This window comes from Myxine glutinosa, chromosome 1, assembly GCF_964187855.1.
Source record: "Myxine glutinosa chromosome 1, kmMyxGlut1.1, whole genome shotgun sequence".
Classification (NCBI taxonomy): Eukaryota; Metazoa; Chordata; class Myxini; order Myxiniformes; family Myxinidae; genus Myxine; species Myxine glutinosa.
The window spans coordinates 291,916,710-291,931,085 of NC_136261.1; the positions used below are offsets into that span (position 1 = coordinate 291,916,710).

At 41.6% G+C, this 14,376-nt stretch overlaps 1 protein-coding gene across 1 annotated transcript in view; it reads right to left on the minus strand.

Annotated features, from left to right (window-relative positions):
- The window catches only part of LOC137412612 (uncharacterized), an 89,156-nt gene that overhangs the window by 69,632 nt on the left and 5,148 nt on the right, over nucleotides 1–14,376 (minus strand). The gene's annotated exons all lie outside the window — the stretch shown is intronic.

Below are 14,376 nucleotides of genomic sequence, written 5' to 3' on the forward strand. Positions count from 1 at the left end.
TTTTAAAATATCGGCTTTCAAGCTAATATGTCTGCCACACCACGTGACATGTGACCTTAAAAATGTACACTCTGCATATGTATGGGTTGGAGATCATGTTTGTAAAGTTTCGTGTTGATTGGATAAGGTTCGTTTTTCTATCCAAGATTGCTGCCAAACCACATGACATACGACATCATCATTTTCAAACTATATGCAACAATGGCACTAGATGATATTTGTAAAATTTTGCATCGATAGGGTAAGCGGTTTCAGAGATAAAATTATTTAATATTTTCCTTCAATACAATATGGCTCCCACACCATGTGACCAATGATGTTTTCGTGATCATCTTTTAATCGCAATGCCTAGTCAATGGCAAACGTAAAGTTTAGAGTCAATCAATTGGTGGTTTGGGAGAATAATTTTTTTTATAGGTTTTAGGTTAAATCCAATATGGATGCCAAACCATGTGACCTATGATGACATAAATTTAATATTTAAATACAGATGGGTCATAGATCATGTGCATACAAATATAAAAAATAAATAAAATAAATAAGCAAAATTTGAAAGAGAAATAAATAAAAAAGCAAAATTTGATTTCTTCAAAATGCCAACAGGACCAGCCGGTTACCAGCAATGCCATTTACCCCCTGCTAGTATAAAATAAAATGTTAGATTCTAAAAAATATCATTTTGTGGAAATTCGAAAAAAAAATGACTATCCAGATGAGAGGTTCACTAACTGCTATATCTTCAAGCATATATTATAGGTCTGTGAAAATAATCCAGTATATAATTAATTATTTTGATAATTAACCGACACAAATTGGAGAATCTTTCCCTTATGGTTTTATAAAAACGATTATTCCCATTTTTCTTGAGTTGCGGGTCTCCAAAGTATGATGTCCAGGTGGTGCTCGAAAGTCTGCGACATCGAATTGAGATGCTGAAGATCAACTAGGCAGATCCAAAAACTGTGGATATTATTTTGATGTGATAAACTTAACACAAACGTGAAGAAAAAGAAAACGGTGGAGGGTGCAGTGAGTAATTGTAAAGGACCTCAATGTGCTTTCTTTGTCTGGTTGTGTCATTGTTCAGGTCATCTTTGTGTCCTGCCATTGAGCCATACTTGGTTCGGAAAACAGCTGAAGGAGGCTCCTGTGTTGATGCTGGGCGTGTGCGGAAAGAACTGTTTGAACCGACGACCCGAGGGATTACCAAGCGGAAGTTGCATAACGTGCACTGGCTGAAATGTGGACAGATGATGTTGCCACTGCTGTTGAAACAATCAAGGCTGAAGTACAAACAATGTGAGCCGAGAAGTCACATTGCCTTGAAGGATGGTACGACTCGGCCATTAAAATGATATTTTCCTGCGAAGCTGCCCCTGAGCTCACTCTGCACCATGTTATTGGAATCAACCTATGGAACTATTTAGTTTCCCTGTCACTTACTTGCAACAAACTTTCATCTCTCAGTTTGGAATGTTCAAAAGAAACTGATTGTGGAAGTGAAATAAAGGAATCAAAAAACGATACCGTCTTGATTGAACCCAAGGAAGTCAATTTTAAGCAGGAAGAAAAATGGGAAAAAGTCGATTCCTACAAGAATCAACCAAACAATTTTTTATCCAGAGCTTTCCAATTTGAAGCAAAGTGTTTGAAAGAGGCCGACGTCTACCTCTCTTGTAGGAAGAAGCAATCATGTGCTCTGAAGAGTGTTAAAGAACTCTGTGTTAAAGTAACAGCCCCTTACAAGATTTTCTCATGAGATTGCCATTAGACTTTTACAACATCTTATGAGAAGTAGGAGATTCCGGTTGGGCCCTGTTGGCATCACCCACCAAACAGCAATGGTTAGGCGGGTGATGCAGGAGCTGCCACGAATTAACACGGATGATAAATACAGCGTTTAGTCACGAGCTTGTGTAAGATTTCATCCCAAAGGCCAAATGTTGCTGAAATTGAGTATTGAATGCACCCATATGAGTGTAGGAGGGACTCTTTTTCAGTACAGCATGCTACGGGACAGAACAGCATGTGTAAGGAACACAAACACTGCAACATCTTAGCAAATAAACATGAAGGTTTGTGGTAACTATGTAGCAAGAGACATGGCTGACTGGAAGGCCCAGTGGTAAGCACTCTCTCCTCTCAGCTATCGAGCCTGGGTTTGAATTCCGACCGAGCTATAAACTGTCATCCTGGTGTTTCACAGACAAGGTGATTCATCAATGTGTGTGCCTGGACGTTAAATGGGAGTCCCGGCTTGCTGGCATTAGCTTGCGGACTTTAAATATCCTATAGCATTCTTCCCGAAGAGTAGGCCAACTATCTCTGGTTCCCTGGCCTAATTCTAAATTCCTGCCCTAAAGAGCAGAGTCCAGGCATTGCATCAGCGGCGCAGCTGCACTCCAGCCAGTGATGCTACCCCACAACCTTGTGCTGCGTAAAAACGAAGAAGAAGCAAGAAACACACTAGTTAGCCCAGCTTTACTAATTGGCAGTTTTATTGGATAGAGTCCGAAATTGTGATGCCACAAATGTAAAGTTCATCCTCGAAAATGTGAACGATAAATACGGCAGACACAAGTCTGCTCCATTACTCATTTTCCAAGCTTGTACTTTACACATGGAAAGTCTTCATGGTGATCAAACTTGAAGGTCTCGAGTAGCCCCCACTTTACCCTGAGTGTTTCATTGTTCATAGAGCGAAAATGAGACTATTTCTGCGTTTCCATTCTGCTCCTTGGCCATGACCATGCGATGTCATTGTTGCAAAAGCAAATACCCCAAAATAAACGTTTTTTCCAAGGACAGGGGACGTGCTGCGTGACCTGGAGGGCGGTGGGTTGCGGGCAGACAGTGAAGCAGAAGGAGGGTCGCTAGTGAAATGGGAGAAGTTGCAGTCGCACTTGCTGTTTAACACCAAGAGCACAAAGACAGGAAAGGGAGTTGGGCAGGGATCGTTGAGCCCCTTATTCTTTTGTGGTGTGGCACACCCTAAGCTCTCCCCTACATTCTAGTGACCCTGCACCTGCACCACATTCTTTCCTGCCAAGAAATGTCTCTGCAACATAGGAATACGATTCACCACCCCCAAAACTTTCAATCATAAGTGACACTGGGTCAGCATTGGGTGGACAGCTGTTTTGGCTTCATGGACTTCCTCGATGTGTTTTCATTGTTCAAAATTTTCATTTTATATTTTCAACTTCAAAGTTTACTGGAGAAGCTTGGACATTAATTGCATTAAAAGAACACGACACATGACTAGATACTTGCTTTTAAAGCTATCCTTCTACAATTAATTATATTAATTGCTGAAAGATTCACTTGGATCTACATCTCAAGGGGGCTCATTGACATTGTATGCAAAGGGGTTAGAGGCAGTGGTAGAATAAAATGAAGAAAGCAAATCGAGAATAGCAAGAGTTTTTGTTCGCGAATGCATCTTGTACTGGGATTCAAATATAAGTTCACCCTGCTGGTTGTATCACTACGGAGGCACTACTGTGCCACTTAAACTGTCTACCTGCACATTCCGGAAGGAATCTGGTCATGGTGCCAGGGAAACTCGCCTCCTGTTTGCAAAATATGCCGATGGACCTTTAACATCCACCAATGGACAATGCAGGCAAATGGGTCCTCCTGTTTAACATCCATCCGATGGCCAGCGCACACACTCATGTACCGCCCCCATATGCGAAGCATCAGGCTGAGAGTTCATAGCTGGGTGGAGATTCTAACCTAAGCCAGACAACTAAAAGCTGATTGCACAAACCCCAAAGAGTCTAAGCTATCCTAGTTGCGTTAGGCTATCGTTATATTTTCAAAATCATAACAAATAATTCCCAACCCCTTATTTCTGAACTTTTTTTTGTAAGAAACATCGTCACATCAAGTCTAATGTCAATCGCTGCCACTTAAGGATCTGCTGTCTCACTGGCCTAAATTTCAGGTCCTTCAGCCAGATCTTTCCACTCGGGTAGCAAATTGTCCAGGCCCTCAGCACTATAATCAGACATGCGTATATCTGTAACTTCCTCACAATGCTTACAAGTCATACCTCCACTGACCATTCCACTGAATCATCCGGAATCATGGTGTGCCATGACGTCAATCCCCTTGGAGATGAAAAGCCCTCCATCAATGTTTCCACTTATAGCATTTCTATTGTACTTTTATTGTCGATCCTGGGAAATTAAAAGCTTGTGCTGGCCTGATAATTTACAGTTGTGAATTGTTGTTGATACAAGCTATTGTCATAGCCCAAGGTTGCTGCACATTGATGTTTTAGTTGGTGCGGATCATAATGCTGCCCAATGGAGATCGATATCCCACTCTCAACCTTTCAAGAGTAGTTTGTTTGTCTCTTTCAGTGATTTAATTGACACTTTTGAGTCACTTACCATCTCGAACATTCCTCTATTCCGTTAGGCCGATACCTGACTGTAGGAATTCATTAGGTTTTTTTGGCAACAAAACATAGTGTATTTGAATAGGATGTCATCATGTGCTTGGCTATTCCAGCAATGTAAGGCATTCAGTAGATCTTACCTATATTCTACAAGCATCACAGAATGCAGAAGCAAATCATCTTGAGTTATCAAATATTTAATTTCAAGCATAAATGTCAGGCCATAGTACACCATCATTACATAGTACACTACCATAGTACACTAAAAGACAGGCCATAGTACTGCTGAGTACACTATCATTTTAAAGGATGGCATGCTTGAGTTGCCTTGTGAACAAACGGAATTCCATGATATATGAAACGATAGAAAGAAATCCAGATGTAACAAAGGCCAAATAGTTTGAAGTTTACATTTCAAAGACAGAACTATCCTGTTTCAATGGTCTCTACCAAATTTGGGCTAGAATTTCATTTTTATGCCTCGCCCCCGAAGGTGGCCGAAGGCATTATGTTTTCGGGTTGTCCGTCCGTTCGTACGGGCTAAATTCATTCTTCTCAGCAACCACATGTCCGATTGAGACGAAACTTTGAGGGAAGGATCGACACCCATGTAGAATGTTTTAATGATAATTGTGATGTCATAGGTCACGTGGTATGGAAGTCATCTTTGATTAAACTCAAATAATTTAAAACGTATTTCACAGAAACCGCTTATTGGAAAAGTTTGAAACTTGGCACATTGTTAAGTACTCCCAATGGGAAACAAAAGCATGATAATGGTGACATCATCAGTGAAGTGCTATACCAACCATAAATGTTTTCATCGAATGCCTTACCCTAAAAATCTGAAATTGCATGCACATGATTTCTGATCCATTTGCATTGAAATATTAAATTTATGACATCAGAGGTCACATGGTTTGGCAGCCATATTGGATTGAAGGAAAATATTCAACAAGTATATCTCTGAAACCGCTAACCCCATCGATGCGAAATTTTACAAATATCACCTAACACCATTCATGAATGTAGTTTGAAAATGATGATGTCGTAGGTCACATGGTTTGGCAGCCATCTTGGATAGAAAAACGAACCTTACCCGATCAACACAAAATTTCACAAACTTGATCCCCTACGCATACATATAAAGAGTGTACATTTTTGATGTTGTGTGTCACAAGGTTTGGCAGACATATTAGCTTAAAAGCCAATATTTAAAAAAAATCATTCTCCAAAAATGCTTCACCAATCAATGTGAAACCTTTCCCGTGGTAAAAATGTGATACTTCAAAACAGCTGAAGGTATTTAAAACAAACTTGTTTATTTTTAGGCCAGTAAATGAGGGCATATATCCATTGTCACGGGCGGGGACTACGAGGAGGCATATTTGTGGCAGTCACATTGCTCTAGTTTTTTTAATGTCGGTGTTTATTGAACTACCATGAGTATCTCATTTGTAGAACATATAAGGCAAAGGACAAGTATGAAGACGAGGGCTGAAGCCTGAGATTTCATGAATAAAACTGCCTTAACCAGGAGTTCTCAGGAAGCATTCCACTTTGGACTTGAGTCTTTATCCTTGTGCCAAATTTCAGTTGAGCGTGCCCTTTGTCCTGTAATCGACGAGGCCTTCTATTTTGTCCATGACAGATCAACCAACTTATCTTCAAGGTGATTTGTACATGGTATGACCCCAGCATGTTTAGCAGTCTTACACTCCACATGCCTTACTGTGTGTTATGTTGACAAGAAAATTGTAAAATCTGCCACCAGTTAAGACAAATTTGGCCAATAACTGCTTTGAAAAAATTAGCATACGCCTGATGTTGCAATACATACAGGTGTGGATACTTTCCCATTTTTGTACCTGATAGTAATGTACTTTTTTATATAGAAAATTGCTCATTTCTGTTGTTGTCTCAGGTGTGGGAACCAGCGAAGCAAAACTGGGAGCACAGAAATTCTCGACTGGGCATCAACATGCATTTCTTTGCTCTTATATGTGTCGATGAGCTCTTTCTTGGCATGTTTGCAAGCGCTATCAAAGTTTCAAACGCATTACTGCAAGACCTAAATTCCTTCATGCCGCATTGCATTTCGGAGTATGGTTAAACTGCGTTTCAAAGAGGCGTTGTCGGTCGGCCTGTGATCACGAGCTGTGTGAGGGTGATCAAAAGGTTTTCCCCTTTTGAAAGATTTTCAGAGCTGAAAACATGACTTCTATTCCAATGGCATCATTAAACCCATCCATCGCTGCGAAACTCGTATGTTGAAATAATGCAATACGAGTTCTCTTACACGGAGCTTCAATGGAGGAGGAGGCGTTAGGCTCATCACTGTGGTTGCCAATATATGGCTCTTTTGTCCGTGCTCTATCCTTTTCAAATGCTGAATGACAGATCAACAACTGTCGCTTTATCAAGCAAGGAAGCAACACAACAAGTTTTTATAGTCTTTGCTATGACCTGGCTGGGGTTATAACGGCCAATCTTCCAGACTCTTCCAGGCTCTTCCAGAATCTTCCAGACTCAAAGCGGACACTCTAACCATTACACCACCGAGGCTGATAAATGTACCAACATCTTTGCTGAGTTTCACATGCACAGGATCTTCCCTCATTGTTGGAGAAGAAAACCTTTTGAATTCGCTGTTAGTCTGGGTGGAAATACAAATACATGTGCAAATCGTGATAAAGTACAAGCACCATCTTGTTTTGTTTTTTAAAGTATGATACCTAAGGATCAAAATAAAAATGTACTCCAATGTTTTAGATGCTAGGGGGTATCATACACAGACCAGATCTTGATGACGTCGTTTTCATCAAAATTCTTCGTATATTCTTGGTACACTCCCCGGCAAATGTAAAAAGAACAACTTAACCTGCAGGAAGATGTGCTTTCGTGAAGTTTTTGAGAACAACGACGATACCCAGGAAGAACTGTTTGGCCAGATGATGATGAATCAGATGAAGATGATGATGACACTTTGAAAAACTAACAATAAAATGATTGCCAACAGTTTTATTCTCGATTCGTTTATATAGAACTTATATAAGTATGAGAGAGTAGCAAATTAGATAGAGCGCAAAATCTAAAAATAATTGGAAAATGAAAATAAATTAATTTTGGTCTCGTGCTTTGGAAACATGATCAGCTTATGTGTAATTTGTGACAGATTGTGGACTCTACCTAAATGGCAGATCAGAACAAGTATCTGTAATATATATTCCCAGGCATATAGATGGGAAGTTTTGATGTAGATAACCAAAGAAAGCAAACTAAAGAGATGTCACTTTAAACAACATTCTAAGATCTGGAGTGAAAATGACGTAGATCATAAAGATCTGGTGTGTAATTTTTACCTCCGCCACCGAAGGTGGATGGAGGTTATGTTTTCACCCCTGTCTGTCTTTCATCGTTGGTCTGTGAACAAGATATCTCAAAACGTTGTGGACGGGCTCAGACGAAACTTGGTGGAGAGGTTGAGTATGGGACAAGGAAGAATTGATTCAATTTTGGTGAGGATTCGAATCCGGATCCGGATCAGTGAATTTTTTAAGTGGTTCTTCACCATTGAGTGATCGGGTTAAAACCGACATATAGCAGGATATCTCAAAAGGTTGTGGACGGATTTGGACGAAACTTCGTGGACTGGTTGGGGGTTTGACAAGGACGACTCGATTCAATTTTGGTGAAGATCTGAAAATGGATACAGATACGAGAATTATTTTAAAATTTTCAAGTGATTCTTCACAATTGAGAGATCGGGCGAAAAGCGATGTATAACATGATATATCACATCACAAAAAGGTTGTGGACGAGTTATGACTAAACTTGGGGGACGAGTTGGTTAGTTGACAAAAATGAGCTGATTAGGTTTTGGTTCAGGTCCGAATCCAGATCTGACCTATAAGTATAAGTGGGATACAAAACATAAACTGTTCAGCCTGGCGGAGGTATGCGCTCTACCGAGTGCCGTTCTAGTTTATACTCCACGCACATTAAAAAAAACTTGCAATACATTTTTTACAGTATTTATATAGTCTATGATATTTTCAAAAAAAAAAACAAGAGTGGTACTTGTAAAAAGATTTGTGTACGTGATGGTCACAGACTACATTTAGGCCAGCACTATGTCAGATGTCTTTCCTAAATAAATTTTTTAAATGTTGATTCGCATTTTTTTTTTAACTTCTGAGTGAAACAAGCATTAATAGATCCAGCAATGTTTTTCGGAACTGCTTTTGCATCATTAATTATATACCACGACCTCCTAACAAGGAACGCCCTGCATAAAGACCATTTTCCATAATACAGGCAGAGTGAAGTGAACAGGATGTCAAGGAGGAAAGTAGTTTGTGTTCACAACGCCCTGTAAGATGTCATGGAAAATGCATACCCCTTCTTTGACCCTCAGGTACCCCTCCTCGAAACCTCTCCCCACCCTCTCCTTCCCTTGAAGGCTAATGCCTTTGTTTTTCGTTGTTCTGATGCAGAGCATGCCGGGCAGGGAAGTTTGATGAATGTCTACCGAAACCTTTCCATTCTTTAGGAAATCAACAGTGAAGATAAGCTCAAAAGAATTTTTTTTCAAGCTGCAGTAAATTGTGCGCTGTGCATTCCTCTCTCATTCTTCATTATCATTAGACGTGCCCAAAGGCCAGGATTCTTAGGGTGGCAGTGATTTTGAACTTCTCCATGCTGGACAGGAGGCATTTACTGGTCTGCGTACAATTTATGGGAAATTACACCTGAGTGCGCTCACCTTAACAGCAGAAGTGATTAGAAAACTCACATTTTGAAAAAAACATTATTTAAAGAAGCCTTTCTGCGTGCCCATGGGGATATTATCAAACTGCCTTAATATTTGTAATCTTCCTAAAAAAAAAAAGTTCTGGCTAATTTTAGATGTTGAGCAACCAAAGCTCCGTTTGCTTTATACATCTCGACACTTGATTTCACCTTGATGAGATAAAAACAAACGAGCGACATGAAAGATATTGGACCTTCAAACAAGGGTTGGCAGGATAGCTTGGAGATATTTGAATCTCGCAGCAGATGTTAACATCCTGGTGTTTCGCAGGCAGGACGAGTCATCGGAAAGAAATTAATCCTGAGGATCCATGTGCCAGCACTGGTTGTTGGTGGATGTTAAAGATGTTAAAGCAGAAGCGAGTCATTGCCGGCACCCTAAACCAATTACGCATTCCTTCCACCTTCACTCGACTATACTGTGTGGGGGTGGTGACCCATGCACGATTGATTATCGCCACGAACCGTTTCTCAAATACTTGCGATACGCCCTGGAACTATAAAGAATGAGCCTATAATAATAATAACAATTATTATTATTATTATTATTATTATTATAACGGACCCTTAAAATAATGTCAATTTTCATAAATTAAAATATAAATCACAAAATAACCGCAAAATGTGGCTTTTCAAAATAACAATATCAGTATAACTACCAAATGGTCAGTTTGAAGTGAAGATGAGTATTAACATGAGTTATCTTACAAGGAATTTCAATGCAGGAGGAGGTCATTAGGCCCATCAAACCCACGCAATGGATGCCAACCTATGGCTACTTATCGTTGCTCTAGAATTTTTAAATGTTGAGTGTCAAGCGAGATATGAATGTTGAAGGAAGTAGAGGATGGGGAAGACCGAGAAAGACTTGGCTAAAGGTGGTGGAAGAAGAAATGCGGGCAAGGGGGTTAACAAGGAGAGATGCAGAAAATAGGGCAAAATGGAGAAGATTGTCATGGGGACCACAAGGCTAACCCCCGCTCTAGCAGGGAAAATGGCCTTAAAATGCATGTTGTTGTTGTTGTTGTTGTTGTTGTAGTGTCAAGTAAAGAAGCAACACGTACAATTCTAAAAGTCTTTGATATGACGAGGCCGGAGTTCTAACCGCCGACGTACCAGACTAAGAGAGGATGCTCAAACCATTATATCACAGTGTCTGGTCTCCTTTCTCTTGCTGAACAAAACAACTTTTTATTTAGAAAACCGGTAAAAAGTTACTTTTTATGATCAATCCCTGGCAGTGCTGCACGAAATCAAACAATTATATGGTCCTGCTTTGGTTGATTTTGATTGGCCAATCTATTGGACAATATATTAATTAGTTGATATGAACATTTGCAGCAACATCTAACCTAGCAGAGTGGCACTCGGTAGAATGTATACCACCGCCAGGCTGAAGTTTACGTTTTTTGGATCCCATTAATATGCTGGATCTGCATCTGGACATGAACCAAAACCAAATTAGCTTGTTCTCATCACCTACTCAAACCATCCACCAGGTGTTGCCACAACTGTTCACCACTTATTGAAATACACTACATGACCAAAATAATGCGGACACCCGAACATCAAACATCTCATTCCAAAATCATGGGCATTAATATGGAGTTGGTCCCCCCCATTGCTGCTATAACAGCCTCCACTCTTCTGGGAGGGCTTTCCACTAGATGTTGGAACATTGCTGCAGGGATTTGCTTCCGTTCAGCCATAAGAGCATTAGCGAGGTTGGGCACTGATGTTGGGTGATTAGGCCTGGCTCGCAGTTGGCATTCCAATTCATCCCAAAGGTGTTTGATGGGGTTGAAATCAGGGTTCCGTGCAGGCCAGTCAAGTTCTTCCACATCGATTTCGACAAACCATTTCTGTATGGACCTCACTTTGTGCATGGGGGCATTGTCATGCTGAAACAGGAAAGGGCATTCCCCCAAACTGTTGCCACAACATTGGAAGCACATACTCACCGAGAAAGTCATTGTATGCTGTAGCATTAAGATTTCCCTTCACTGGAACTAAGGGGCTTAGCCCCAACCATGAAAATCAGCTCCAGACCATTATTCCTCCTCCACAAAACTTTACTGTCAGCACTATGCATTCGGGCAGGTAGCGTTCTCCTGGCATCTGCCAAACCCAGATTCGTCCTGTCGGACTGCCAGATGGTGAAGCGTAATTCATCACTCCAGAGAACGTGTTTCCACTGTTCCAGATTCCAATGGTGGCGAGCTTTACACCACTCCAGCTGACATTTCGCATTGCGCATGGTATTCTTAGGCTTGTGTGTGGCTGCTCGTCCATGGAAACCCATTTCATGAAGCTCCCGACGAACAGTTGTTGTTCTGACGTTGCTTCCAGATGCAGTTTTGAACTCGGTAGTGAGGGTTGCAACCGAGGACAAACAATTTTTACGCGCTTCAGCACTTGGCGGTCCTGTTCTGTGAGCTTGTGTGGCCTAACACTTTGTAGCTGAGCTGTTGTTGCTTCTCGACGTTTCCACTTCACAATAACAGCACTTACAGTTGACCAGGGCAGTTCTAGCATGGCAGAAATTTGACGAACTGAGTTGTTGGAAAGGTGGCACCCTTTGAAAGTCACTGCCATGTTGAAGGTCACTGAGCTCTTCAGTACGGCCCATTCTACTGCCAATGTTTGTCTATTTAGATTGCATGGCTGTGTGCTTGATTATATGTACCTGTCAGCAATGGGTGTGGCTGAAACAGCCGAATCCACAAATTAGAAGGGGTGTCCGCATACTTTTGGTCATGTAGTGTATCATGCTATATATAGTTTTTGGCCTCTTTCATCAATGCTTTTATTTATTATTTTGAATGCAGCTTGTAGCTGCTGCTTGCATCATTGTTGGGAGTGCAGCTGTGCCACTGATACAGTGCCACCTGTTTCCAATAAGCTGGTACTCATTTTGCTAAACTCGGAAAGATGATAGGCTGAGTCAACCCCCCCTGGTGTTATTTAACGGCACTACAGGACTTCAAATTCAAGAACATAAGATCTTACGTCAGCCATCTTATCCGTTAAGCCAACACCCGGATTCTCTCAATGGTGTAGGACATCTTTATAAATTTATTAAATTCTCGGATCCGGATCCGGAATTTCACCAAATTCACATCAATTGGTCCTTTTAACACACCAGAGCTGTCCACCAAGTTTAGTCCGAATCCATCCATAACCTTTTGAAATATCATGCTATTTATCGTTTTTGACCATATCTCTCAATTGTGAAGAATCACTTAAAAACTCCTAGTATCCAGATTTTTGTAAACAGTCAAGGCTCGTGGAAGAGTTAACACATTACAGAAAAAAACATGCACAGACCCAAAAAACATACAATAAATAAAGGGAGCTGGAGACAAGAGGGTGAGAGAAAGGAAATAACACAAGCAAAACAACAGTAGAGAACAGGGACGTCAGTAGATCTGTGGAAGGGGGAGGGCTGGGGGAGGAGGGAGGGGTACACTGTACAAAGCAAGTGAGCACTACTAGGAATTTCAGGAAATAAGTTGGAGACTGAAAGCAGTGGATTTTAGGTGTTTTAACGGGGGTAGAAAAGATAAAGGTTTTGGATGTAGGAAGATAAGAGATGGGGGTGGACAGCTGTTTTAAAGACCTGGAGGGAGGACTGGGATTGAAGAGAGTGAGGGAGTTTGTTGCAGAGGCAGGAGAAAAGAGGAATGAAGGAGTGAAGGGGAGCAGAGAGTCTTGATTTTGGCAGTTTCACAATAAGAGGGTTTCTTGCAGATCTTGTGTGCCCTGCAGGAATATTTGGGGGACAGAGCACAGAAAGAGCAGGGGGAGCAACGCCGGAGAGGAGTCGGAAGAAGACAGAAAGCCCACCAACCTCCCTTCGGTGAGAGAGAGAAAGGCCCTCAGAATCAGCTTCATCACGGGAGATTCAAATGATTCTGAAAGCTTTGGTTTCAACAGCCTGAAGCTGAGCTATGTGTGAGGTTGGAGCACCAGCCCAGAGGGCAGAGCAGTTTGCCATTCCTGTGGATGAAAGCTTTGTATGTGGTGAGGAGGTCAGAAATGCCTAGAAAGGACTTCGCATGACGGAGGATGCCCAGTCAGCATCTGGCTTTGGATGCCAGCTTGGAAACATGGTTTTCCTCGGAAAGATCATGGCAGATAGCTAGTGAGACCCAAAAGCTTGTGTGATAGAACTTCTTCGAGAGGATTGTTGAGAAAGTAGACGGGAGGGTTGTTCAGGCGGTCTTTACGGAGAGACAAAGTGAGAGTATGAGATTTGTCAGGATTGAAAGACATGTTCCACTTGTTTGACCAGTTTGTGATATTGTCCAGGTCTGCAGAGAGTGAAGAGGCTGCAGCCTGCCGATCTGATGGATGAGATATGGAGTGACAGAGAGTGGAGTCATCAGCAAAGAGATAGAGAGGATTTTCCAGAGAGTCCGAGAGATCATTAATGAAGATTAGAAAAAGCACAGGGCCCAGAACACTGCCTTGATGAACTCCAGCCTGAACAGGAAGAGGAGATGAGAGAATTCCATTCAGGGCCACACATTGACTACGACTAGAGAGGCAGTCGGCAAGCCATGTGTGGTGTGGAGGTTAACATGGATACCATAAGAGGAGAGTTTGGTGAGCAGGGCAGGGTGCCAGACCGTATCGAAGGCATGTGATATGTCGAGGGAGACAGCTCTGATTTCCTGTTTGGCATTGAGGACCTCCATCCATTGTTGAGACAGCAGAAGCAGCATGTCCAGAGTAGAGTGACCTGGTCTGAATCCAAATTGATGATCTGAGTTCAAGCCATTGGAGAAGAGGAAGGATTTAATATCAGAAGCGATGATGGATTCCATGACCTTGCTGATGATTAGGAGCAGGCTGATTGGTCTGTTGTTGCAAGGATCTGTTTTTGCACTTTTTTGTGTAAAGCCGTAATGTTAGCTGATTTCCAAGCAGATGGTAGATGACCTTGAACAAAGGAGATGAATAGAACAGAGAGAGAGGGTGAGATCGAGTGGCAGACCATGATTTTAGGACCTGTGGGCTGATGCCTTTTGGTCCAGTTGCAGAATCAGAGTCGAGGTTTGACAGAAACCTCTCCACCTTGTCATTAAAGAAGAAAACAGACTCCAGGGGCAGCTGGGATTTACTGGGTAAGGTGGGTACAGAGAGAGATGGGT